The sequence below is a fragment of the Sturnus vulgaris genome, chromosome Z, assembly GCF_052056855.1.
Source record: "Sturnus vulgaris isolate bStuVul1 chromosome Z, bStuVul1.hap1, whole genome shotgun sequence".
NCBI classification, from domain to species: Eukaryota; Metazoa; Chordata; class Aves; order Passeriformes; family Sturnidae; genus Sturnus; species Sturnus vulgaris.
In genome coordinates, this window is record NC_142283.1 from 39,477,826 (window position 1) to 39,500,985 (window position 23,160).

A 23,160-nucleotide genomic window follows, 5' to 3' on the forward strand; every position below is an offset into this window, starting at 1 on the left:
CCCTAGGTAAGTAACCCCATCCCAAACCTCAGTGGGAGTGGTGGGGGAAAGGTTAAAGGGGTAGAGCACCCCAAAGTGGGCTCTCTACCTTCAGCAACAAGCTGCAGGATAGAAAAAGAGATGTGGTCAGAGGCTTTTAGACAAGATACTAGATAAAGACAAGGTAAAATGATCATTTTCTACTTCAGTCACCTCTGCTACACACACATGCATGCACATACACAAACGGGAGGAGACTTTTCATTGCAAATTTCCCTTGAAATTGCTGTTGTCAGCTGTTATCTGGAGCTAAATACTAGACACAAGAGTAAAGATGCTACCCTTGCTGCAATCCAAATCTTACTGACCTGGTAGGAGGGGAAGATGGCAGCTTTGGTGCAATGCAGTCAGTGAAAAGGTGAGAAATAGCAGGTGAAGAGAAGGACCTAGATGGCTGAGGAAGAACAGTAGATTCTTGATTTAGGAATATCCATGTTTAGAGGTGTTGATCTGATATGCAGAAATACTAAACCCTCACGGCAGAAACCGATGGCAGTGAGAATCATATTTGGCAAATATAGAGTGCTCTCGAGTACTGAGAATTGGAGCTGGCAAGTCAGACTGGCCACACAAAATAGCTTGCAGTATGGACAAATTTAACTTTTTTTCTCACTGAAACTGATCTTTTTGTGCATCTAAAAATGCTAGTAATGACATCACACTTTTAGTAAATGTATTCAGGTTTATTTTAAGGGAAAACAAAAACTAAAACAGGAAACAATGTGAACATATTGTGGTGTAGAAGCCAGATAAAAGCCTGAGAAAAAGAAAGTTTCTCTTTTGCTTTTAGGGTTTGAAAAGCATGCAGCAAATGACACCCGAGATCTCATGTTGAATGAGTAGGATAAACATAAGTATTGAGTAACTGCCCATTCACTGAAAGAAGTCAAAGTTCCAGCAGAATATCTGGCTGTGTTTTATATTATTTACTTGGCTATAGGTATGAAGTGTATAACTGAACATGGCCACAGGAACTGACCTTGGAGAGCGTGGTGGGGGGGCTCAATTAAGAGTCAGAGAAAAACCTTGATCCTATTGCTTAATTTACACAGGTTCAAGGGCTTGATTTTGTAAGTCTAATTATTCTTTTCACAGTTTTCTTCTCCAGTGCAGTTCATGGGTATGGATAACAACATGAACACTTTCTGAAAGACAGCTGGCACAGCTGGTTCCTCAGCACACATGACCACAAACCAAACCTCATACTGTCAGCTTAATCTTTGCTTTGCCTTGTTTAGATTAGTAACCCATCAAAATGTGTCAGTGTATACCAACCTCTTCTTCCATAAACACTTTTTCCCTCTTGTAGCTGATTTTTATATGTGCAGCATACTGCAAGCTGCATAAATATCAGGCTCCTTGTGGTACATAAGCATATCCAGGAAATAGTGATTGCCTGGTAAAGCATTTTAGGCTGGCAACTTCGGATCTCTGTAATGAGATCTTGCACAATGTTTGTTCACTCTTAGAAGATCAGAACGTTCCTTGCCAAACCCTCAACCTTTAAGTGGAAATAGGGCATATTGCCCTTCCAAGAAGATACAGATAGGATGGCGCAGCTCTTCTGACATAGGCAGAGGCAAAGAGACCTAAAAGAAACAGGTAATCTCATCTAAAAAGATGCGTAACCACAATTTTCCTCTTCTTACTGACTTTTGCCAGCAGGTTTGTGCATTTGTGTTTTGGAACGTAATGCATAGCAACCATGTGTGGGCAAGTAAGAAGAGCTACAACTATTAGAGCTTTCATACCTGGTGAATAGAACTGCAGCTCATAATAATGTGATTTGATCTGTTTTCAATTCCTCACATTCTTTTTAACAAAGTACAGTTTCTCACAATCACAAGGACAAATCTGATATTTAAAAACACAGTGTTTTATCAAAACTAGGAGCTGTAGTATACCGAACAAATGCCCTAAATATGAGAAATTACTGCACTGATTTATTTTTTCCTGGTGTTTTATTTCTATCTCCATTTATCTTTTCTAGGATATTGACAATTGATAAAGCTGGTAATGGCACAAAAGAGAAGGGCAGCTGTTCTTCCTTTTTCGATTATCCCAAAATTCTGATCATCACATGATTTGTTGAAGCAAACGATTCTAGGAAAAGAAACAGGCAAAAGAAAGTTGTTGTTTGTTTTTTTTTAACATTAATTAAAAAGTAATTTTTCAAACTGTCAAATGATAAATTGGCCCAGTGGGTTTTTCAAAAGTGACTCAGGTCCATTTTGGAGCAATCAACTTTTAGTGTATGGTCATAGGTTAAGTAATGTTACATTGTGTTGAGATTAGTATCAGACTCAGTATACTATGTAAACTAAACTCCTACTGTCATTTATGCATGTCTGTCACTGTCAAGAATAAGAATAATTTGAAAGAAGAAAATATTCAGTAACTGGTTTAACTTTAAATGAGATCCACTGCCCGAAAATTTACCAGGATAATACAGTTTCTCCTGAAAATGCTATGCTTCTTTTCTGTCCTCAGTTAAAAAAAACTTTGTGGACCTAGTGAAAATATGTGGTTTTTTTCAGTGGAAAAAGTGTTGGGTATTGTGTTTCACAATAGAGGACGTTGTGTTTATTTCCTTAGATTGATGCAGAGATGCAATAGCACAAAGTAAGCAAACTCTTGTTGCATTCTGGCATCTTTGGACAGTTTTGCCTTAAGCACAGTAATTAGTAGGTGACTGTAGTAAACAAATGAACAGAAAGGATATTAATCTTAGGATATGCCAAGGAGGCCAGCTAGAGCACAGAAGAGACATTTTGGTCCTACTTCTACTTAGGTCAGACAAAACTGAAATCCCAAGATTTACATAGTGTGATATCAGATATGCTCAATGCATAGCATGGTCATAGTGCAGCAAGACAGCAGATGTTATGACAGACAGCCTTCAGCTGAGGTTGTCAGAAATTTATGTGGCATCAAAGCATCCCCATCTCACCAGATGTCCTACTCCATGAGCCAGATAGGCACCTACAAGCTGGCTCCCTGGCTGGCTTTTTCTCTGAGGCCCCAAGCAAAAGACAAAGCTGATTAGCTTGAGATCCAAGCAGAATACAGTACTAAGAAGAACTGATAAATTAAACTCATTTGCATTCTTCCTGTAAAGATTCTTTCTTGAAAAGAAAGAGTTTCAGATGTGTTATCTACTCCAGACTTATTACATATTACACATTCCCCCCCTCGCTCCCCTCCACTCCAGTTTAGGCTTTCTGTTGAAGAAGAGGTATGTAGCAGGAAAAAGCTAGATCTGGGCTTTGAATTGCAGTGCATAATGTTGCTTTTGCAAGTAATACAGACCGGGCACACCAAATTTGGAATGGAAACGATAGTGAGTTTCGACTTCTTACGACTCTTTTCCAGCAACAGCCCTCTTACAAGGCTGGCAGAAGGGAGCACAGAGGATGACTGCTATAGAGCAGCATGCATTTGTCTGTCATTTGTAGAAAGTTATGTATCTTATGTGGCATTGTCATGTACTGCATTTTTCAGTCTTTCTCCCCTATCATTTTTTTACTTGAACAGTTCAGACGACTATTTACTTCGGTTTTTTTCATTGGACAGATGTAGTTTCTTTTCCCGTCCTTTTTTCAGTAGGTTATTTAAATAAGATTCTAGTGATTTTAACAGACATGAGAGATGTCACATTGAAAACCCTGACAATGAAGTCCTGCACTAGCTTCATTTATGAAATGATGACACAACAGTGTTTTACACAGGCTGCAGCCAGTCAACCTTCTGAACAGTTCAAGGGCAGATTCTATGCATTTGAAACTAATTCAGGTTTTTTTATTAATTTCCTTTTGAACTCTCTTCTAAAGCTGTGTCATGGTTTTGATGCTAATGGTGATAATGATGGCACTATTTGTATTTCCCTGGTACCACAAGCATGTCTTAGTAGGACATATGTCTTACTCCAGCAATTATAATGCCAGTCGCTAATGACCAAAGATAGCCTAGTGCACTAGCTAGTACTTTTAAAAGTATGTATTAATTAGATTAATGAGATCATTTCCCAAAAAGTAGCCACAAATAAAATCATAAAAACATAAGAATTTCCTTAGGCCCCCCCATGTACTTATGCATGGATATGTACTTCTGTATTCATACAGTTCCTAGTGATGTGGTGATTCTTCCAGAGTACACAGTGATGGGATAATTGCTTAGATACTAATTTTCAGTTCCAGTAAATGACAGTCTGTCTCTTTAAGTGTGGCAAGTAAATATCTTTGAAAGATTTTTATCTACATTTTAAAAAATAATTTATTAGGTTTTTCAACTAAGGAATTTAAAATCCTGACTGTTTTAATGTCAGTTTAAAAAGGGCTAGGAAAGCTGCAAATAGTATGTGCTGTAAATCTGTGCCATGGCAGAAACAATCAGAAGAGTAAAGAGTAATGATTAAACATTTAATCAGAAGCATTATACTTTGTTGTGTTCTCATTGTAGCTGCAGGAAAAGATGCTGTAACAGATCTTTAAATAGAAAACCTGAGGCTAAATTCTGCTTCATCCATCAAAAGCAGCTGCTAGGAGATGACCTAATTTTAGTGGCTTATCAATTCCTTAGTGCCTGTTGGTTGATGTAACTTTGATCCTCTGATGCTAGATGACTTTTGTGCTGAATATAGCTAGAATTTAATGTGAATCTTTTGGATGGCTGCCCAGCCAAGCTGCATAATCCAAACAAAGAGAGCGAGCAGTACATGATTCAAGCTACTCACGTGTACAATAATACAAATATATGTATCCTGATTCCTTTGGGCAATCAGCTCTATGTCACCAAGCACATATTTCAAATACAATGTCCTTGTGGGGCTTTTTTTGGTCTGATTTTTTTTTTGTTGTTTCTGTTTTTGTGGGTTTTTTTCCCAAACAATGCTCTGCTTTTCATTGGAGAAACAACACAAGATGCAGTGAGACTCAGCTGCTGCCAAGAAATAATGATAGAGTCAATAATTGCAGGACGTTTTTAATGAATGTTTTCCAAGCAAATCATTGCCATTTCAAAGGGCTGTTATTTCTATTTATGTAGAGATTAGCCTACACGTTATCAAGGAAAGGGAATGGTGATTTTTTTTAATCATTAATTTTTGTAGCATTTTTAAGATTTTATTTTTTTTTTAGATAACAGAGAATGTCTTTGTCTCATTTTCTAGCTTATTCTTTATCTGGACTTGTTTTCCTTTTCCTTTCTCTCCTTCTCTTTTTGGCTCTTCACTAAAACCATCTGTGACACACATGCAAGTTGATGGGTGTGTGAGCAATGCTTCACACATATTTACTTGCCCTACTTGGCATTATTTGCTAGTCATTAAAGATTATGCAGGAGTTTTTCATGTCCCATTTTTTTTATTCTCTTAGCAAATTAAGATAGGACTATGAGTGTGGTCAGACTATTGGACAGATTTCTATTATTATTATTTTTAAAAAAATTTATTTCTTGGAGAGACTGTGTCTAGAGTTTAGACTGAGGAGGATTTAGACTGGGAGGATTAGACTGGAAGGATTTCTGGGTTTTCTTCCTGGCACTGACAATCATGCATTGTGTGAGGTTGAGCCAGTCACTTAGGGCCTGTTTTTCACACTCCAGTTGAAATAAATGGAAACTGCATGTGCTCAGCACCTCTGCAAACCAGGTCATTTATCTCTTCTCCTTTCATTTATGCACTGATAAATATAACAATCTTCGCCTTTGCATATGCAAACTGGATAGAAGGATACAAATATGGGCAGTTAAACATGCAAATCCCTGATTTTGATGCACAACCATCCATTTCATACAGCCAGGGATTTCTACATTTGCCTTGAGTCCTTTTTGAAAAAAATGGACCATAAATAACAAAATCTATACAGACTTGTCAGGGAGGCACAGCTGAAATCAATATGCTTCTGTAGCTTCTTTTCTGTAGTTTCACTTCTGTTAAAAATGCTATTAGCTATAATAATAATTTTAGCCTACTTTATTACTGGATTAAACCATGTTGTCAATGTGCAAGTGCCTTGGGCATTACATGCTAATTGTAGATTATTATACAAGACTCTGTGTTAGCTGTTTGACACACTTTGAGATTCTTAGGTGGGCTTAATTATCCTTTCGTGGTACCTGCATTTCTTCAGTGACTAAGGATGTCCAAAGTGTTACACAGCAGCTCAGGATTGCCCCAGTGAAATGCCTGTAGTGTCTCAGTATGCCCTCTGAACATACAGTAAGGGCCAAATCTGGTACAAAAAGCAGGAGGAAGTTTGTAATGAGCAGTCAGATTTACATCCATTTTCATTCTGTCTACCACTGCTCAAAAAAAACCAAACCAAAACCAAAACCAAAACAAACAAAAAAAAAAGAAGCAATAAGGACAGATTTCCTCCGTGGAAATTATCATATTCATTTAAATGCTACTGTTCCTGATATACAAATATCAGTGGCTCATGGCTTCTGGCTTCTGTGTCCTGCTTGTGCAGGAACTTGATGGAAGTCAGCACTGAAGTCTTTCTTGCAGTCACAAGGTATTGTCCATCAGCTTCAATGCAATTCTTCTGCTTTAAAATTATCAAATTTTGGTGAACAGAACATTTAAAAAAAAATTAATATCCTCAGCTTTGCTGTGGAAAAAAGTTCAAATGCTTATGTTTTGCCCAAAGTCTCACAAAGAGACTTTGGCATAATAAGGACATCCTACCTGGGCCTTCAAATCTGGATCCTGCTTTGCCAGGACAACTCTCCTGTCTGTACACCCTTATGAGCCACTTTCCCTAGAAGCTCACAATGCCCTCTTTGTCATGGGATGGACAAGCCCATCACACAACTGAAATGCAGATAGATGGTCATATATCCTAGAGGAAGCCCTTTTGCCCAAGGCATTGTGTGTTCATGTCTCTGGTGCCTGCATTGGTCACGGGCTGGGGAAATGCTTGGATTTTCCTTGCAAAAGCCACACACCTCTTGCAATGGCATAGGAGGAAACAGAGAGTGCATGCAACCCTGAGCTTCATTTCAGTCTACAAGAACTGCCCTGGCCAAAAGACTGGCCATGGTTGTAGCAGAACAAAGCTCAGTACACAGCTTTTGTGTTATTGCCCCAGTCTTTCACATGTGCCACTCAGCTTCCCAAACTGAACCTGATAATTACAGGGTTGTGTGTAACCATGAGTTTACCAGGAGTCTTAAGTGAAATTGGGCCAGTTTAAACATCTATGACCCAATTTTGTTCTCACTGGACTGCACAGATTATTAACTTCAATGGAAATAATCTTAGATGCTCTATAATTGTCAGAGAACAAACAGCTGCTGTCTCTAGAAAGGAACGATGTATTTTGAGAATGGGGCTGGCAGCCAGGCATTCCAGACTCCTCATGCTGGCCTTGGGCAGATTCTGTATTCTTGCTGCCTCGTCATCCCCGTGTAGCACAGACAGAATTGTTTTGGTTTCCTTCATCGTGGATGTGTGTGAAGATTAAATTAAATCACCTGAAAATTATAAGCATTAAAGTTACTATTACTTTATACAAAAACAGGTAGCCTCTTGCTTCTAATCAGTTCCCTGGCTTCTGATGTTTCGGTTAAAAATTCATACTGGTAGAATGTTTTTTGCTGCATTTTTGGCTCTGTACCTTGTTGAGGAGTTTGTGATCCTTGTTAGGAATTAAGAAAGAACCTACCTTACGTGATGTTCTAAAGATTAATTTCATACTTCATTACAGTGAGTTGATATTGCAAAATTCTGGGTTTTACAACTGTCAGGACTGTGTGAGCAGTTGGGGCTGACAGTAAAAATTACCTCCTTGCAGGGTGAGCTGCAAAGCAGCATCACCCACTGGCCCCGTTGCCTGGTTTACAGAGGAAGCCAGCTGAGGCAAGGACGGGCTGAAAACCCAGATGCATCTCATTGACCTGGATGTGGCAGCTCTACTCTTCTACCTCTTCCACCTGCACATAACCCACATTCTGGATATCTCTGGATGTGGGTTAGCCTCTCTGCTGAGTATCCCTCTGCATTTTTCAACACGCTTGCTAAGTTTGTGAATACAATGCAAATGAGGCTGCAGTACTGTATATTACCTGGGTGAAAACAGGCTTTTAGATCCAGGAGTGTCATAACACAGTTACAAGACCAGACGTGATCAAACACGTGAAATGACCCTGAAATGTTCTTAGGAGGCCAACTTGTTCTACCAGCATACTTGAACTTTTACATTTAAGCAGTGTGAAAGCCAGTTTAGGCATGAATTACTTGTTATAGGGACATCATCACTGAGTGTTACTAAATGATCACAAATGAGCAGTTAGCAATTTGAAAGCACTCAAATTCTGAAATGTTTATTTAATGGAACTGATATCCTAACTAATGCTTGCTACAGGTCAAGTGAAAAAATGCAGATACAAAATCAGATAATAAAAATGCAAACCAAATTCTACCCTGCTTTTAGATTTTTATGCTTATTTTTACTTTACCCATGAAGTGCCGTTTATGAAAGCTCATCTCTATAAACACTTATGCTTTGCACCATTGTAGTTCTGTGGTGTGCTAAAATTGAAAATTGAGTTTCCCTGTTCAAAATACTATTTATTACTGCAATCAGACACTTGTTCATAAAACAGCATCATAAAATACCTATTTGCCTTTCAAAAAGTGAACAGAGATTTTAGGGCATTTCAGCACCTTTTGAGGAAAAGATCTCATATATTCAAGAACGTTTTGGACACAATTCTGTGCCATGAGCTCTAGGATGGCCCTTCTAGAGTGGGGAGGTTGGACTAGATGACCCACTGTTGTCCCCTCCAATATGCCCATTCTGCGACTCTCTGGTGTGTGAATTAAGTACCAAACACTGATCACAAGTGTGCAGTCCTTGTGCTAGTATTCCATAAATTTCCATCTGTCTAACTAAACTTTTGGGAAATACTTTGAGTAAAAAAATTTTGTTTGGTAGTCAAAAAGGGGACTCCGAGGAACAATTGATCTGCAACGTGTGAAACCCATGGCACTGGAAATATAGTGTCAGTGATGATCTTGACTTAATTGGAACATTAGAAGCAAATTAATTCATGGCTTTTGCTGTAAATGGTGTAACAAACATCACCAGCACTGGTTTGGGCCAAAAGCCTAGAAGCCCGTGGTTCTTCCTGCTGCAATAGGGTGAAATCAAGGAGGGGAAACTGTGCCCCCCGAGAGCCAGAAGAGCTCTGGAGGCACCTGACTGAGACCTCTGGACAGGCACACCAAAGTTTTGCCTCAGTTTGTTATTGGAAATAGTTCTGTATGGCTTGTACACGTTCACACAAAAACCATGAGTACCAGGGAGTGAACCCAGGTTTTCCACATCCTTGGCAAGGACCTTTGGTAATGTACCAGTTTCTTTACCTTTCTCTGATGTTTCAAGCCACAGAAGAAACTGGAACTGAAGAAATCTGTGAAACTGCTACAGCCAGTGTGACTCAGACAACTGTGAATTTCTCTGCTGTCCTGGTGCTCTGCTGTGTAAGAAAAACAACATGAAAATTAACAGTGCTGCAATTATGAGGGTTGTAACAGAGTTAGTTATCAGGTCTAGGTTTTCAAAAGGAATTTCTTTAATTTAGGTTTTCATTTTCTTGCCACTTGAGAAAATTCAGGACACAAGACCTGTATTATTTAAGAGTGCTCAGTGTCTTTTTTGGAAGGAAGACCCAGACTGTGCTACATTACCATCAATGGAAATGTGAGTTGGGATCCTAATTCTTTTGCAGCAGGGGAGATTAGAGAATATTGTGAATATCATTTCAGTATATGTACTGAGTTTCCCAAGGGTATCTCATCAACAACAACTTGAAAAGTTACTTTTATGCCACTTCCACTCAGCTGACAAGAACACTTGACATTTTGAGAAGGTTTAGAATAGAAAACATTAGCAGTTCGTGTTGATCATGCAACTCATTGGCAAAAACACTACTGTTTAAATATCATGTTCAGTCATCGCTGGATTGCAATCTAATGAGCGTAAAAGATGAGTGCTTCTCAAAATTGACTTGTTTTGTAACTTTTATGGTTACAAACTTGCAAAATGAAAACCCTGGACATTTACTTCCACCCAAATACTATTTTCAAGGTCAGTGTCCTTTTGTGCCTTGGAAACGCATTCCAAAGAGCTGTTAATAAATAATCAGGATACTGTACTTTCTGGTCAGTGAAGTTTCAATAGGAATTTTCATTATTATGAACAGGATGAGTAATGTTGCTAATGGCATAATGACCAAGTGTGTTCTAGCTTGTCTTTGAACACCTCTAGCTTTATGGATATATTTAGCCATTTTCAAAGAGTAGCATTCCAGGTTAGTGCTCAAATAAAAGGAAATGCTATGTCCTCTCTCTTCCAACTGACATAATCTCTTCTTGACTTTTCCTCCAATTGAACCAATTTGTGTTTAAAATTCACTTTGGCATGGATCAAGGAGTGGGATTGTTGATATCTTTAGCTTGGTTGTTTATTTAACTTCCCAGTACATAATAATTTGTATAAAAATGACCTTCCCCTAAATATATCTGAGTGGCTATGTTATATTTTACTAATGACTGCAACATGCAGAAAGCCAAAACAAGCACTTTGCCAGTATCAACAGAAATTATGAAAATACAGTTTGCAGCAATGTATGAATTATTGCTGCCAGCTTGCAGCTCCCAAGTTAACTCCTGATGAAGTTATAAATTGTGACAATGAGTGCTGTTTCTATCTTGAGTAACAGTGTGGCCCAATTTCTGCTGTCATAAATGGAGACTAAAACCATTACAATTGGGTGGTTCTATTTCTGTCCAACTAAACTCAGGGTTATCCTTCCAACAGTCAAATAGTGATGGTGTGAGATGAACACAGGACTACACAGTAATTTCTTTTGTGTGGTTTCACCCAGTTCAGGTACAGTGACTCAGTCTGGAAGTTAACTTTCACCAGGATGTGCAGTTCAGAGCTTTGTTCACTAGCAAGGAGGTAAAGGAAATCTAATTTCAAGCTCCATTGGAAATTGAGGGGAAGCAAACGATATCTGAGAGATAGAAAGCAAGGAAGGGATAGGATAAAAATTAATGAGAGATATAAGGGGTGGGGAGAGGAATGGAATTGTTTATCTGAATCCTCCCTAAATGTCTTCAGAGACTTAATTCCAGCCATACTAGTTTTAGCTTTTAAAAACACATCCTCCCTCTTGTTTTAAATAGGGGTATGCTAGAATTAGAAGCACTTATCAAAGCGATCCATGCTTTAACTTTCAGGGTTCAGAAAAAATGGGACCTGGAACTGAAACAACTTTGGTTTGGCTTTTGCAAAGACCAAATCACCCCTTTCCCTTCCCCCTGTATTTAGGCTAAAGCCTCAATCAGAGAACTAGCAGTGAATGTATAAAAACAGCACACACCAGCAGAACGAAACACTAAACACTAAAAGAACAACTGCAATTCAGCTGCTTCACTTTATGCAATGTTGACTATGGGCTACTGAAAAGATAGTAGAACTGTTTCCACCCAGAAGCAGCTATGAAAAGAAGCAGGATCATTTGGAGCTGGTTTTGATGTAGCAGCAATGTTGTCTCCACCGACTTCCACTGATGTTACATCCTGAATCTATCTGTGGTAGATAGCTTACATCTTGGTTGAGAATATCTGAAAGTCTGAAACATTTTCAAGTATGGTATGTGTATCCTGATTTACTTCATCACTTTGCTTCTTTACTGGGGTAATCTTTACTGTGTGTTTATAGAAAGCTTGCTCTCCAGGTTAGAAAACAAGAATTGCTTTCATTGTTGGACTTCTTCCAAGCTCCATCATTAATTATAAATATATCTTCTTCAAATCTTTTTTACACAATCTTTTGTTTTGAAACTTCACTATTTAAAGACCTCGATAAAATCAGTTTGCCAAAGGCTGTATTGTCTGAGGGGAAAGAGTATCCAGGATGAAATGCTTTTCTACTTTTTTCCCTTATGCAATAATGCCTCATTACTCTTACTATTTGCAAAAGAGATGATTTTTCTATTATCAGCATATCTCTTTACTGCACTGTCAACATTTAATAGCTATTAAAAGAGATAAATTTTAAACATGTTTTGCTACAGATGAGTTGATTTAATTCCCTGTCAACTTCTAGAAGCTTTGGGACTTTTTTTAACAGTTATTCCCCAAGACTTTTTAAAAAGTTTATGGAGCCCAGAAAGCTTGCCTATTCTAAGCAAAATGGAAGTACTGTTAAATTAGTATATTCCTTGTGAAGATATGTCCACTGACAAAAAATATAATATGGAAAATAATTTAAAATATCTCAGAAAAATCCCAGGCAATCCTAGTGCATTTGTCATGAGATAAATCTCCATTTTATGAACATTCCACTGATCCTTTCCACCTCTTTCATCCTCTCTTCTGTGTGTTTTGTTAGAGAATAATTGCAAATGATTTGTCTTTTCCAAGTAGGATGTGGAAAGGTTGTTGCACCTATTCTTGGAGTGTCTTGGTCAGTTTTTACTAGAGAGAATAGAAATCATAAATACTGCAGATACTTTCTTGCACAAGAAAAACTAGATGCTCTAGGACACATTTTGAAATAAAATTATTGCATAAAATTGTAAAACCTACCTAACAACAGCTTCCTCACCATGAAAAACATCTGTACAGGATGATGATGTGTACAGAACTGTGATTCAGTATTAGTGTAATTTCCTGTAACAGACAGACAAATTTTAGGACTCTGGATAGAAGACAAACATCTTCTGCTGACTCACCCTCGTCTTGCTCCATATTCAAGTAGTACAGTATCTCTGGTCAGTATCACCCTTGGGTTGATGCTGCAGGACACATCTGTCCTGCTTTTATTTCCTTCTACAGAAGGAGTTTAGATCCAACTTAAGTGAGATGTCAAAACAGGTGAAATTTCCACCTGCTCCTTTACACCCTTTTTCCTATGAAGGAAAGTCCGGGGTGGGGTTTTTTGTTTTTTTTTTAATAGTTTGAGTTAACATCACAGATAGATTCATGGGTGGTTATATATCTCATATATATACATTGCTCTTAGACAGGTGGGAATAGCTGTGGGGACTCATTAGTTTTACTGTTCCAGTGTTGCTGCCAGAAAATTACATGCTGCTTTTCCCCAACCCATTTTAAACAGGAAAAACTGCCAGAAGCTTACCCACTGTTTTCACATAAGTAGTGTATGATCTGAGAGGTGGGATTTTTGGGGCAGCACATCCATTCACTCACATCTCTGAGAGACAACCAAAGCCATTTGGTTTAAAATGAAGAGAGAGGCTGCTCATACTCACTGGGCAAGGAGTTACTGCTACTAGCAATAGACATGAGTTCCCTTCTCTGCAGATACACATTTGCTGGAGCCTGATGGACAGATCTGTTTATTCCTTGCTGGTGAATGCAAGGGCAATGCACAAATGCTGTGTGAGACTATACAGTAGCAGTGGTGATAGGCAGACAGTAAGGTATAGGATTGCCTGATGTCTTACCTTCTTGAGAAACTAGGACCACCAAAATAGGAAAACAGTTAATTTCAACCTACAAGAGAATTGGCATAGAGAAGAATTATGAGATTTTTTAAATATCCCAAACAGAAGCAAAAGAAGGGACCTCAGACATTTCTGCTATTTCTGCCTATGCTCTTCTTCTGCAGTAAATGTTGGACCATGCTGTCCTTCTGGCTTACAATGAAATTTCCTCTCAAGTGAGGCATTTAAATCTATGGAGATGCCAGAGAACAGAATGTCTTGTGGAAGCTCAGTGTCATCTTAGGTGAAAAGAGTAAAGTATCAGGTTTGGGGACAGGTGCTTCTACTGTTGCTGATGTGTCTTGGTGATTCAGAAACCGTCAGGTATTACCATTCCCAGGGAGTGGAGCAGATCAGCTTGCTGGGGGAGCATGTGCCATTCTACTGGCAGAGAGGCTGGGAGTACTGCCTTAGAGCAACACTCACTGACATGGTTTGTTCCTAGAAAGAAGAACACCTCACCAAGGAAGGATGCATGAATTTTGTGAAGGATCCTGTAGTAATTTGTAGACTGAGATTATGCACACCAGAGCATGCGGTCAGGAGAGGGGAAATGCAAAATGTTGTTGAGTCTTGGCCTAAGATAGAAAGAGTATGTAGCAATGTAAAATTTAGTTTGTCTCTGTGTGTAATGCTCTTTGTTGTACTAGATAACTTAAAGAATTACAAACTGCCCTTATGAATAAACAAATCAGAGGATTGCTGCAGGCACACTGAGAGCACAATATGTGCATGAGAGGTTATTTAGTAAATAAGGGGATGTTGTCTTCGTGATATTGTGGTCACATGCCTTGCATGAAGGACTTAAACATTTACTAGAAGTAAATCCATTAGGAAAGACAATTGTTCCCTCATACTGACTTTTTCCAAGCCAGTGCATTGAAAATAGTTTGTTTCCTTCTCCAGACATTCCTTTAGAGATGGCAGGAACTCCCCCACTACAGCCTTAGTGCAGGAACAAGTTGTGTCAGTGCTTTCTTTTTACTAAGACTTTGTACTTTGGACTTTGTTGATGTACTTCTGCTGCCATCTTAACACAGATCCCAGTGTGATCTTGAATTTAGGGAATGGAAAATCCTGATAAACATCCGGGCTGCTGTGAATGCAAAGGACAAAGCCTTTGTAGTAAAATGTCTCTGACATACGCCCATGAGAAGTGTTTGATGTGCTGTAAAAGACATCTGTCTGAAAAAAAAAATTGTTTTTCCTCTTTGGCTTTGTTGAGCAGACTGTAGAAGTAAATGACACAAAGTAACCCTTCTTTTCCTCTCCTACTGCCCCTCTCTTTGTTTGATCTTGCAGTGATGTGATAATGGTGAGTCTGTAACTTGAAAGTAATTTCTGTAAAGACTTATACCGTGAACAGAGGGGTTTTATTTTCTGCTGCTAAAGGGAGATCAAAGTATGATCTAGAGATTAGACCTGTTTTGAGAGAGAAAACTGAGTGGACTATTTCTACCTCTGTCACTGAATTGCTGCATCAAACCGAGCAAGTCACTTAACTTCTCTGTGCCCTGGACCTTTGCTGTGTACTGCAGCATTCAGCTCTTGTGCTAATAACAAACATTTTATATGGCTTAATCATAAATGATTGCCTGTGTGCTAATTAGCCACAGTCAGTGCAAAGTTTATTATACTTGTTTTCAACCTTTACACCAATTCAGGGAACGTGATGGCTGGTTTTGATTTAATTTTGTCACAACTTGCAGGAAGGAAAGGAAGAAAGCACTGAGATCCACAGAGGAGTTGGAGGCAATGACACAGACTGCAGGCTGATGGGAATTTCTGGGCTCAAGGCTGCACTTTACAAAGGATGCTGGCATCAGAGAAGCATTATTACAGTGTTTTATATTGGTCTGGATGAGTTTAAACAACCGGCTGTGTTACTAGCAGCAATATACACAGTGCAGGCCAACCTTCCATATAAGTCCTGTGTCTCACACTGACTGCACTTGACTTTTGGTCACCAGGTTTTTTCTGTTGCTTAAACCAGTTCAAATAACACTGGCTGAGGTATGCTGGCCTCCTCTTATAGCTGTAGTTTGGAGGCAGTGCTTGCTCGTGAGCTCAGACCAGCAAATGAAAAAGTCAGGTCTGTAGTTTGCCAATGTGCTTGCATCTGCGTGAATGCACAATCTGCTGAAAAGCACTCAACTGCCCAAGCCCTTCAAATACCAGGGTAAAGCTGTGTCAACAGTTGTCTCCCTGACAACCTTCTGAGCACTCTTACACGTGGAAGAAATCAGTCAAAATTAGTCTATAAGGAAAAAACTTGTGGAAATCCTATTGCTCTAGGCAAGGCTTCAGTTTTACCATTTGTAAAGAGAGAAAGATGTCAGGAGTGTCTCATTCTGTGGCAATACTGGAAATTTAATCTGTAAGTACATGCAAAGGCAGTATGATTAAATCAGAGGTACAGGAGCAATACAATAGTATTCTGTGCACAAAAGCAGGCTAACAACAGTTCTGCATTTTGTGCATGGGCAGCCTAAGAGAAGAGACTCCATGACTCAAAATGTCTGCAGTCTGTGTCCCTGGAGAATCAGAAGGAATTGAAGAAAACTTCCAAATGTTTTATGCATATGTGAGGGAAGCAAGAAAGCTGCCTTCTCCCAAGGTATCAACAGAGAAACTGAGGAATAAAGGAATTAACAAGTTCTGTGCATGGGGTAATGCGTTTGAGTTTGTTTGGGTTCTTTTGTTTGTTTGTTTGTTTTAATTTTTTTTTTTATGCATCTGAGAAAGAAGCAAACTCCCTGAATTTCCTAGTATGGCATGGCAAAGTAAACCCCATGAATCCCTGCAGCAGTTGCAATCTTCATGCCCTCTGTCCTTTGTCCTTCTAAGGGGAAATGTTGGGTGGCATACAATATTTAAAAGTTAATGATAGGCTAGGCAGTAAGGGTGAAGACTTGCAGCTTTGGGTTGCAGCAGAGAAACAGGAGGGCAGCCTTTTCATACCAAATGTCTGAGAGTACCTTATTCACGAGAAGCACTGGCAGACTATAAAGTACTCTGTTAATTATTGTTGACATTGCATAGAGAGCTTCATGCTGTTCTTTCTCTGCCTGCTTTGACTTAATTTGTTTGAGAAAGTACTTTTTCTGTGCTGCAGATTATGTAAATTCATATACTCTGCTGCACTGACAGATGTGTCTTTGTTTTAGAAGAAGCCATTATTTTTTTCAGTGCTGAATGTGAATGGAGCATTTCACACTGGTGGCTTCCAAAAATATTTATAAAGTGAAGCTGAGCAGCTCAAAATATTTTGCCCTTCTACACTGATATTCACAAGCCTTTATAGCAGCATTATCAAAAGCATTTGCAGTGGAACGTGCATGAGTTGGCCACAAAGACTGGGTTAGTCAACAAATGATTGAAGGCACACATTTTAGTTAGCTCTACTCCTCAGGATGAACAGCAGAACTCAGTTGCAACTGTAACTTACAGGGCAATTATTCTGTACTGTGGGTCAAAGACTGCCTTATCCCTTTCTCTCGTAACTCCTGCATATCTGAAGAAACAGGATGAAGAAGCAGAAAGTGAGTAAAATTCTCCTTTCTTCCTCTTTCAGCTGGTAAAATATGGTTTGACTGTGCACTGGCTACAACAGGCAGTGCTTATTCTGAGGGCTGATAGCTGCTCATGGGTCTGATATCTGCCTGTGAGTGGTGGCGTTGTTTGCCTTCCATTTTTACATTCCAGTTCCTCTGACCATTGCCTAGGTGTCCTTCAGCTCACTCTCCCACTCTTTGACTCTTCCTGAACATGCTGCTAAGAAGCAAAGCAGAGAGAAAAGGGCAGAGAGCATGCAAATGCATCAGACTTCCTCCTAGATTTCACTATAAATTAAGATGACCTCTCTGCCAATTGATTGTCATTACTTCCATAGTCTTCACCACTGTATTGAAACCAGGGCTTCTGAAACATTTCTTCCCGCAAGGAGTTATCCAAGAGGGCTACAGTGGCAATCTGTGCCCTCCAGCTATATGTAGAAGACTAACTTCATTGTTGTGGACACGATAATTGACACACAGTGATTTCAGTGATAAGACCAAGTGTACTCCATGTCCATTCTCAGCCTTGCAATTCCATCTTAGAAGTTTTAAAATATATGATGAATAGCAGTGAGTCCAAGGAATTCTACTTATAAATCCACTAAATAATGTTAGCTCTATTGGCTTTGGTCAGCCTCTCCTTGTCCCCAGAAGTGGGGGCTATGCACTAAGCTTAAACACTCTAATTATCCCCAGTAGGCAAATGGATAGAAAAGACATTTGAAACAGGGGAAGTCTCCCCATCTGATATAGTGAGGAGCTCAACAGCAGGGAGAGGGAATATTTCTCATACACCATCCTATCTTCCTAAACACAAGTTTGCATTGATGAAAAAATAGTGAAAAGTTTTACTCAGCAATGAACAGGGACTCTAACTAATCCCCCTTCTTCATAATTTAGGAGATAAAATATCTCTCTAGTATACCCAATGATTGCAGACTGCATAGGATGCCATTTCCCTTCAATGGGCATAGAAGTTTCTTTGCTCATAATCCTTGCATTGTTTGGACACAATCCTTTTTCATACATTTGCATTTTTGCATTGCTAGATGATTATTTTTTAATTGCTGATGAGTGTGTGACCCTTTTGTTGTCTATATGCAGTGTTAATTCTGTGATATTTAAGCATGACTAAATTGAAAGTATCTCGGCTAAAGATAATTTTCAGTGGGGTTTTTTTCTGCTAAGAAGACAATTATTTGGGGTTTCTTGGAGCATTTTGGAGGCATGTGCATTGAAGTTACTTCTAAAACCTTCAAACAGGAAAGAATAGCACAATTTAAAGCATGTGTTGCCTTGTATTTGCTACCCTCTTGCTTATAGCTTGCAGCAGGTGAAAAAGGAGTAATGGGTGACTAAGAATGCAATAAAGGAAAGACGTCTGGAGAACAGTAACAGTAAACACATGTGGTCTTTTGTATTCTTTGTATCCTGTGAAGTATTAATTTCCTTTAGTGAATTTGTAGCTTAATTAAAAAACCCCAAACAAAACCAAAACCAAAACAAGCGGAATTATCCCTTTTGCTCAGCAAAAAGTAAGAGAATACCAATAATTTTGATTAAAATATTACTGAAGAAGCTATGACTCTAGTAGTTGTGGACTTGTTTCGAATAGAAATGAGATACAGAATTTGTCTCTAATGCTACCATGCCAAGGAAAGCGGAAATTGATATGACAAGTCATTTCAGATTGTGTGAAGGGCTGGGTTATAGCATGAAGGTTGACAGGGATGTTCTTCTAACATGAGGTAGCCCTCCAGGTGGAGGCTGCTGTGTGTCTGTGCAGAATGCATTTGTGTTCGATGGCCAAGCTGCGACTGTCCTTTGGGACCTTATCTCAGATTACACCAGCTCCTACCGCAAGTGAAGAACACCTTGCTTTGACCTTGACATTACTGGAATAAATATTTAGAGGCATGTAAAATCTCAAAACAAACACTCCTCTCCTTGGGGAGCAGATAAGTGAGCAAACACGTGACCGATGATAGTGACGTTGCTTTACGCGTGACCGATTCTCAGGTATATTCTGCTCTCACCGTAAGTGGCCACAAAAGGAAAACAGGTCATGCTGCCAGTGTGCCTGGTGTATCAGTGAGCAGGTCTGTAGGTGTATGCCTTGACATAGATGCAGTTTGAAGATACTGGATTTCCCAAGGAAGCCCTGAACTTGATCCAGAAGTCTTGCTAGAGCTTTCGAGCTTTGTAAAAATTCTGTTTAAAAACCTCACCTCCCACCCAAAAAGTACAAATGAATTTTTGCAACCAGCTCATAAAATCTCCCCATCACAACATGGTGACTGTCTTGAGAAAGACTTTTTTGTAAAACTTTACTTGGGATTGCATGCTTGTGATTGGTAGGTGTACAGTCCTTAGGTAAACCACCTTTTATTAAGAGGAGCCACTTCTCTTCATCAGGTGGGGACGACAGATGACTAGCAGCAGCTACAGGTGTGTAATGCTCGCTGAGATGTCCAACTTCATGGAGAGATACGAGAAACAGGAACTGGTCAAACTGGTTCTGGAGGCCCCATTAGGGGCTCCCTGATGCTGGGTCTTGTTCAGGCAGGCTCTGAAGCCAGGTGCGACAGGGTGGCTTTTACTGGAAAGAGCCTTGCACTCCCCTTTTTTAATCTTCTCTCACTCCCATTTTTGTCCTAATTCCTTCTCCCCTTTTTTTAGCGTTTTGTGTGAAAGAACACACTGGCAATGGTAAGTACTGCATTGGAGGGAGGCCCTAGTTAAACTGGCTCCAGATGTGCTTGAACTGGCCTGGCTGCGTGCACTGAAGAGCAAAGCCTGCCTCTTCGGCTGGGAGCAGGCACCCATGTGCCAGGCGATGCACGTGGCTGGCTGCCACAGTTACTAACCTAGTATTAACTGCATTAATTGTGGACATAAACAGTGTTTAGTGCCAAGCATGTCACAAGCTGATTATAAAAGCTGTGGTGTAGGCAGAGTTTCAAATTGTGCTTCACTTTTAATTTCCAGCGCCCTTCCCTCCCCTCCTCCCCCCTCCCCCTTTTCCCCCCTCCCCCTCCGAAATTCCTTGAATGTGTCTGTGTATTTACCAAAATACAAATGTGTACCTAGCGGTAGAGTTATCGGGTTGTAAATACTATGAGTACCTGCTAATGGCCGGGAGCAAATTGCAGGCGCCTGGAGTCAGGGCGGGAGCGCCTGCAGCCCCCGGCAGGAGAGAGCCCCCGCCGCCCCTGCCTCCCGGTCCCGTCCCATCCCATCCCGTCCCGCTCCGCCGCTGGGAGCAGCTGACCTACTTTCTCTGCGTTTCTCCCTACACTGCCCCGACCCCTCCCACGCATGGGGCTCGAAGCTTTTTAACCCTTCGGAGCGCAGCAGCCGCAGCCGCGGCTCCCCGGTGCCGGCCGGCCGCGGGACTCGGAGCCGGGGCAGCGGGAATGCGGGGATGCGGGGCAGCGGGGCAGCGGGAATTTGAGGATGTGGGGCGGCGGGGATGGGGGGATGCAGGGATGCGGGGCGGCGGGGATGTGAGGCTGGAGGGATGCGAGGATGCGGCGATGCGGGGCGGCGGGCCCGCGGAGCGCGGCTGGTCGGGCCGGGCCTCCACGCAGCCTGTGGCCGCAGCACCACCCGCTGGGCAGTGTGCGGACACGGACACGGACACGGACACGGACACGGACACGGACACGGACACGGACACGGCACCGGGCTGAACCGCCCCGCTGCCTGCTCGCCTACTGCCCTGACCTTCCCCGGGACTGGCGTTCACTCGACTTCCCGTTATTCTTCCCTATTCCTCCCATTAACGAACCTTTGACAAAGCAAATAACAACCGTAATGAAATACGAAGTGCCTAGAATTCACAGAAATGGCGCTGTTTGCATTTCTGTAAAATGCAGCCCCACCTTCCTGTAAGGGACAGGTCATCAAAGCGTTTTGGAGAGGCTCTGCCCTTTGTGGCTCATGCTCTGGCACCTGGTGTGGGAAAGGCTGTATGATTATGGTGACAAAACACGTCTGACACAGCATACGCTGAATACTGGCTTGGTGTGAAGAGCACATGTAAGTGCTTTGTATTGGATGTTCTTAATGTGGTCAAATAGTGCTCAGTATGATATTCAGCTGATTAATTGTAACTCACTTCTGGATTATGCTTTGTCTCCCTGTGTTTTTGCTAAAACAATGGGTTGTCTTTCACTCTTCTTAGAAGAATATTAGAGGAAAAGACCTTTAGCTGCACAAATGTCTGGAAAGGGGGAAAATAATATTCTCACATTTTAAAATATAATACTCTTTCTAGAAAGGCCAGAAGTAAAATGTACTGAAATAAAAAAAATTGCCTTGAGTGCACATCTTTTAACGTGCAAAAAACTTTGCTTGCATTGAAAAGCCTCCTGGGTTTTAATAAAGATTACTAGACAACGATGGAACTTGTCAGCAAAGCATTTCCTCAAGTATGTAAACTCTACTGAGTATACAAAGAAATTGCATTCAAGTACATGAAGATAATGGCATGGTCACTTTGTCCGAAAAAGTTAAAGCTTTCCCTGGTACAGCTGGTGAAACTTGGAACAAAAGCAAAACTGCTGGGAAAGGAGTTTCCCAGCAGCATGGATTTCATAGGTTTGGGACCAATGGGCGTCCACGGAGTAATCGAGCTCTGTGGTCACTGTGACCGTGGAGTAACAGCTGTGGGTCACTCTTCTGGCTGCCGTTGAAGGATGGTGGGGATAGGCAATGACCCTTGTTTCTGTTCTAGCGGAAGGCCACTTACACTGGTGGTGAGAGCATTATCTGTGCTTTGAGAATGCGCTTAGCTGTGCTCCACTGCTTTAACGTATTTCCACTGAGTGGCCACTGACCTATTTGTAATCTGTTTCGCAGAAATTTTATTTTGAGTGTGGTAAGTGGAGAGTTGCAGGGACATCTGGGCATGATCTTCCCCCTCCCACAAAGGAGGCACCTTCAGCCAAGCTTTGGGATATCTAACCGTGTTAGATTATCCTTAGCTAATGTCATACTGTCCTGCTGTTAAGGGTAATAAATAAATAAATCCCCTCCTGGCTGTCAGATCTTTCAGCAGCCTTGATAAGAGTAACTGCCAGGTGTCTGTGATAAGGCTATGGTCCTTGGCGGCACTTTAGGGTACTGTCCATGAGGAACTACTAGGGTACTTCCTGGAAAAGCTGGGTTTTATAGAGAGATTGTAGGTATTTGTTAATCTAAATGGGTCAGGCTGCTGCTGGCTCCCCTTTGTCTTTCTTAAAACGTGAATATTAAATATTGGGTTGCAAATGGCTGTCACTCAGAAGTATAAATTAGAAGAACTACAGGGTACTGCCAGTGAAACCCTTTACCTCCTTTGCAGTTGTCTTTGAGTAACTGTTCTGGTCACCAGATGGTTCAGTCGGGGTGTGTTTCTCTTGTTTGTTTTCGAAGAGCTGTATGCAAGTTGAAGTGATGTTAAGGGACAAAGAATTTGCACTTTACACGGGAAGTAAATTTTAAGTATCCATCAAAGCAAAAACATGAAGATTCTGCAAAGTAACTGGTAGGCAAAAACATCTCAGCTCAAATTTAGTGATCAGTTTACTATCACAAAGTGATCTTTAGGGGTTTTTTTTAACAAAAAATGAAGTATTTCTTTGCGTCATTAATGATTAAGTCGAAAAGTGAGTAATGACTGCAAAAGTAGGTCTTAGTTACAGAGTTCATAGGATACACTTACTAAGGGGAATTTTCCCATGTTTTTAGGTTAACCCAGAGAATCTGTGGTATGTGAAGTAAAAAAGATGTTGAATGAGTGCCACCAAGTGTCTTTCTGAAGAATATGAAAGCCCAGGTCTTAAGAGGGAACAAAACCAAGACTGCACCATTAAGTTCTGTAATTTTAAGTGAGATATCTCAGAGGCAGTGAATTCTGTTTGAGCGAGAGGAGTTATAATTATTATTCCACTGAAGTGCAAGAGCTCTTGGAAACTGATAATGCAAAGTGCAAACTCTGGGAAAGCTGATAAAGGTATCTACTGTAGGGGCAGAAAAGAAGACATAATGCTGGATA

General features: G+C 40.5%; 2 long non-coding RNA genes across 2 annotated transcripts in view; one reads left to right on the plus strand and one right to left on the minus strand.

Moving 5' to 3' along the window:
• Nucleotides 1-733: 733 nt before the first annotated feature.
• On the minus strand, nucleotides 734-13,570 carry LOC148219815 (uncharacterized). The gene is made up of 4 exons (XR_015799523.1): nucleotides 13,525-13,570; nucleotides 12,644-12,727; nucleotides 9,410-9,522; nucleotides 734-2,142 (listed from the first exon to the last, which is right to left on the minus strand). It is a non-coding gene; the product is annotated as an uncharacterized LOC148219815 (long non-coding RNA).
• Nucleotides 12,095-23,160, plus strand: part of LOC148219816 (uncharacterized) — a 63,610-nt gene continuing 52,544 nt past the window's right edge. The window contains exon 1 of the long non-coding RNA XR_015799522.1: nucleotides 12,095-17,105. This is a non-coding gene — a long non-coding RNA (uncharacterized LOC148219816). The remainder of the gene's footprint in view (nucleotides 17,106-23,160) is intronic.